This window comes from Diadema setosum, chromosome 13, assembly GCF_964275005.1.
Source record: "Diadema setosum chromosome 13, eeDiaSeto1, whole genome shotgun sequence".
Lineage (NCBI taxonomy): Eukaryota > Metazoa > Echinodermata > Echinoidea > Diadematoida > Diadematidae > Diadema > Diadema setosum.
Window position 1 is genome coordinate 13,325,993 of NC_092697.1, and position 5,867 is coordinate 13,331,859.

The window sequence follows — 5,867 nt, forward strand, 5'->3', positions numbered from 1 at the left end:
AATAAAGTCAATGATGATACAAGGAAGAGATGATGCAATTTTGGTATTGATCTGGATCACTGCCTGGATCAAAGTTTTTCCTTTCTTTTTTTCGGGGGGGGGGCGGTGGTCGAAGGATTCTTGATCATTAGGAAATTGGGTCATTTTCAGCATACTTTATGAACGGGTCTAGGGCAATTACCCCCTGGGCAATTACCCCGCACCCTTTCCCTGGCCCTAATCCTAATCCTAATCCTGAACCTAACCCTAACCCTATTCCAAGCTCCTAACCCTAAACCTAACCCTAACCCTAATCTTTACTCTAACCTTACCACTAACCAGTATTTGGCCGGGGGGTAATTGCCCTCTGGGGGTAATTGCCCGGATACGTTATGAACATTTATGTAACTACAACAATGGGTAGAAATCAAAATGTACTGCTTGGCGAAGGTCTGTATTCTCTGAGTGCTTTTCTATAGCCATGATAGTGCAAGTCTAACATTGTGGTTTCGGAAACACATACAATATTGTGCTGACCTGTTTTGCAGGTTGGTCCTTGAAAAATTCACTCTGGTTTTCTGTATGTATTTACTATCCAGATGTAAAGGAATCACACTTATTTACAATATACACGTATATTGATTCATACAGAAAGTGACAAGAATAAAGAGAATGATCTCATATTCAAGTCATTGAATTTGATATAGATTCATCGATCACTCTTGCTGTACACCAAAATACAGGTGCATGCTTAAATTATTTCACTGGCAATTGTACTGTCAAAATAAAGCACACACAAAATGCAAAACTAGTACTACTGTAGTACTTTACCAAAGCAATATCATAATTGTGCTGTACAATGCACATACACTGAAGTATGGACGTCATAGTTCATAAAAATAGCACACAAAGTGACAAAACTAAGCAACTTCTATTTCTCTTCCACATTAAAAAAAAAAAAAAAAATCAGTCAACATCTACAAGAAGTTCAGCTATATGAGTGATTGTTGCCATTACAATTTGCATGAGACAACTACCTATGCCACTATTTCCATAATCATGTTGCAACAAACAGCACAGAGCAAATTGCTGCAATATAACATACTCTACAAGCAATGCTCTTGAAGGTACCAGTACATAAACACTACTGTAAATATATTTTGAAACATGTCAAAATAGAATGATCATACCAGCATTCTAAGGGGTGCTTGGAGATGCACTGAAATGTGCTACCGGTTTAATCCAGATTAATCAGACAATGCATGCACTGCAAAATACTGTGGCCAAGCAGCCATTTGGAGTGAAATTCCAACTGTGTGAACCTTGTCAATTGTGTACCGCCGTAATATCACTATACAGGAGGTCTCATCTTCAACATTGCCTATTTTCTGTCCATCCCAGATTATCTTGCTGTCAACCTTAGGCATTCTTCACAAGAAGAGGATGTGCTGGTTAAAATGTGTGAAAGGAAAAAAAAAAAAGATAAAAGGTTGAAGGCCAGTGTACATGTATGTTGGTCACACATTCTACTTTCCAGACATGAAATAAGCAAGAAATAATGTTATCAGTAAATCAGGCAGATACAAATGAATGAACACTGAGTTGCCTTGAAATATTTGAATGATAAGGGTAAGTGGTAAATTGTAGCCCACAATGTAGCAAAACTAACTATAACAATTTGCTGACTCAAACCCTCCAATGGTGAGTCCAGTAATAAATGTTATCCGTTGATACAGATAGAGATCGTATAAAAAAAACAAAAACAAACATAATTTTGTGTGCAGGGGGGGGGATCAGTGGTTAAGATCAGAAGACTTTTTTTTTTTTTAATATATATGAATAACATACCAAACACTTATACAGTAGCAGAACATGACTGCATAAGGAAAAAGAGCTATCTCAGAATGCTGACTGCTGCAATCACTTTGCTCTAAATTCAGAATTGCACAGTAACATGAGTTCTTGTTTGCAGCTGCAATAAAATTTATTGCAAGGATATATGGGCCATTTTCCATTTTTCTAGCTCAAACATTTCTGGCAATATCATTGTCAAAGTCACATTTGAATACGTTTAGACGAGGCAATGGAAACACACTGTGCAATTCGTCCATCATTTATCAATGATTAAGACCTTCTTGATGTAGACTGTCGTTATTAAGGTGATTAATAAGTTATAAAACTAAGTTGTTCCATGGTCAAGTTAAATTAAGATTAGAAAACTGGAAATAGCTCACACTTTCTCACCCTATGTAAGGTGTTTTTACTCTGCACATTCTTGTAAATGACAAAGAAATATGATGTCATATCACTACCATTTTGCTAGAGTACAACTTTAGGGCAAAACATCTCTTGAACTTCTTTTCAAGTTTTCCATCCATTCAAAAGAAGTTTGGCGTACATGTTCAGCGCAATGCAAAGTGTGTTGCCATGGTAACAACACTTATGGCCCTCAAAATTATGGAAAGGCTTTAGGAACAACTTTCTTCCCCCGTTTTTAAGCCATTCAAACAATATTTGGCACACATGTTGAGTTTAAGGTAAAGTTATGCAAAACATACATTTCTAAACTGTAGTGGAAAGAATGTTGCTATTGTCACAGGGCATCGTAATGGCCCTCACAAAACAGGGAAAAAGCTTGTGGATCTTTTTTTCCCTCTCCAGTTTTGCAGCGATTCAGACAAAATTTGGTACACTTGTACTTGATTTATAGTTGCAGGATAAATTTTAAAGAGAAAGTAAATGTGCATTGCTAAAGTAACAGTGCATAATCGCCGTCAAATCATGACAAAGCCTTGCACATTGAAATTCTTCAGCTGTTTGTAGGTATTTCAGAAAAATTTGGCACAGGGTGATTGCAAGGTAAATTTGAACATGACAAGTTTTTCAAGAGTAGCTGTGTTTGTAGTTAACGAGAAAACAGATATCAAACCATTGTAAGTTGATAGTAAATGTACGTAAAGTTCATGCAAACTTGCATTGGTCCAACATAAATGAAAGAAAAAATCAATATGTCAGTTTCTTCAAGTTCCACTTTCAGGGCTGCCTGCTGAATGTCTTCTTGCACGAGTAGCTGCCACTTTCTTGATTTGAAAAGTCACATTTTGTTTCCAGCAAGTCCCAGAGAGACAGCAATGTCATCCTACACCGATCTTGCAGTTACAGATGTAAGAGTTGAGGTGAACTGCACGACAAGGGGCTAAACAAACAAGAAAAAGAGAGAAAAAAAAAGAGAAAAATGGGAAAAATATTAAGTGTTACAAAAATGCATAAGGTACACTGTGTAGCAATTATTTGTAGATTAGGATACCTCCAATTTTCCACCTAATGGCTTAGAGTGATTGCAGCATTTGAACTACATACATCAGCAACTGACAACCATGGTTGAGTTGTTGAGTTGAGTTTTTATGACATTCATTGACCTTGGAATTAACTGTGGAATTTGTTTTTTCTTGAAAAAGTAGAGGAACAATGTGGCATGTTTCTTTTTTATACTAAGTGAACTTACGCCTGAATAGTCCATGTTTCATGTGATAACTTTAAATCAGCAAATCTAGCCAGGAATTTTAGATTATGAACCCCCCTGATAAAAAGAAGTATCCCTGGATCATAATTCTCAAAATAAAGCCTACTCAACAATGTAAATCAAATTTGGGATTTACAGGTACTTGTACACCCCAAATACGTAAAATATGTTGCAATTGTCTGTAGAGAGAAAAAAAAAATCAGCAAGCATGTGTTTTTCTTTCTTTTTTTCTTTCTCTTTTTTAGGGGCAAAGGAAACCATTTCCCAGGAGTGCATGAGTATAGGGTACCTACTGCTGATAAAATGCTGGTTTCCTATGCTTCTTGACTCCTCTTTATCTTCTTAGGTATTGTTTTGACAGTTCCTGCATCTCCTTCTCCTGCTCCTACTCCATCATCTTGTGTGCAGCATTTCAGCCTATGACGACTTGCTGACAGAGTCTTCATCATCTTGTAGTTCCTAAAAAGGAGAGGAAGGAAAAAGAGAAACATGAATACATATTGTATTGAATTAGAATGATGACGAGGGGTCCATGATTGTCACATGCCTTACTATGGATTCATTCTTTCAGGGCAATAATGTTTTCATTAATTTCTAGAAATTGCTTTTGATGAACTGTATTTGAAGTTTTATGATAATCTTTTCATCACTTTTAGGCTAGCATGAATGAAATTTTGACTTTCTTTCAAAATAATGTAGGAAACAATTGAATTACACTGTCTGAATTAGTTTCTTTCTTTCTCACAACTGAACTATTTCTTTTTAATTGTCAAGGCATCAAAAAAAGAAGAAGAAAGAAACTGATGTATTCACACATGCAGTCACATAAAAAATTTGGAAGTATGAGGAATTGTTTATTTCATCTTCTAACATATACCTCAGTCTCAAAATTGGTAAGTGATCCTCTTGGCATAATGTGTGTCCTCAGAAATTGCAGAGACAATTCATTTATTTCTGTAGGACAACCAGTTTCCAGCTGCTCCTTTTCCACTCTTCCTTTTCAACATTGTGAGAAGCCTCCTGTATGAAGTCCTTGGAGATTTCATTTTTACTCAGACCTGTTTAGGGTGACAAAAGGGAAGAATATTTTTTAGGCTTTTACGATAATCAAAGTAGACTCTAAATTTACCATTTAGGTAAAAAAGTGCAACATGAATAGACTTAACAAACACGTAAAGTGATAAACACATTTATTCAACTATTCACCATTGTTAATCATTGGACATATCAGAAGCACCTGCATGTAACCCACATTATATAGGCCTACATGTTCTGTGCTTCATAAGTTTATATATCATTTAGTTATAATTATTTCAATCAATTACTAAGGTCTTGGGGCCCAAAAGCTAAACCAAATTACACTACGTATCACATACATTAAATACAAGTATGTCAATATACATGTGTAACACATGACGCACACAGCATTTGTTTTCTTCAGTCTGCAATTATGGATAATTCATGAATTCCCTTGAATGATAAGCACGTATTATATTCCGCCATCAAACTGCAAGTACAATTTATACACACACAGATGAGGGCATGGTCCTTGATGATTTCAGACTTAGAGTTCATTTGATATTATGCAATTACAGAACAATTAAAGTTAACACTAACAGAAAGTACATTGTATGGCATGTTATAGCCTGACCAAGTGCTGTGCACAGCACAGTGTCCTACTGTGTGCAGCACGTTCGTGACTTGCTGAGGCAGCAACGACAGGGCTGTTTATTCTTGAGAGAGATCGACAAATGAAATGCTACCAGATAATCAAGTAGTACAACTTAAGTCTGCAGACCTGAGCATGAACATAAGTTACAGCCTCATATAGTAACATTACAACTTTCACTTTGGAGCGCATGATTACCACATAAAAACTCCAACGACGCAGTGACACATATGGATAAAATGTAAATCACATAGAGAGGGTCACTTCACTGCATTTTTTTTTTTTTGTGGGGGGGGGGGGTCAGACTCAATCAGTAAATTAATGATCATGGAGTACATCACACAAAATCCAATGTTCTTTGCATATAATGTAGCTGCGCAAGCTGTTACTACAGTACGCCACAAACCCACACCACTAGACTATTATCATCTCACACTTGGTCCACTTCTCTTTGGGACTCGCCCTCCACCACTGGCCGTTAGCTGTTCTACAGCCTGCCCAAGATCTAGAAATTGTTTCTAGACTACAATTTCCGTACAAATGTCCCAAAACAAACGATCAGTCTAAGTTACCGCAGGCCCCATTTAGGCCCTATTCTTTTTCATCTGTATCTATACTATACTATACACCTGCCCTAGTTACGCAATTTCCACGAGACTAGACCCTTCGTCAATAATAATGAACATGCATAGACTA

At 36.6% G+C, this 5,867-nt stretch overlaps 1 long non-coding RNA gene across 1 annotated transcript; it reads right to left on the reverse strand.

Annotated features, from left to right (window-relative positions):
* Positions 1–2,557: 2,557 nt before the first annotated feature.
* On the reverse strand, positions 2,558–4,563 carry LOC140237370 (uncharacterized). Its single transcript, XR_011901835.1, has 3 exons — positions 4,380–4,563; positions 3,796–3,961; positions 2,558–3,175 (listed from the first exon to the last, which is right to left on the reverse strand). It is a non-coding gene; the product is annotated as an uncharacterized lncRNA (long non-coding RNA).
* Positions 4,564–5,867: the final 1,304 nt, after the last annotated feature.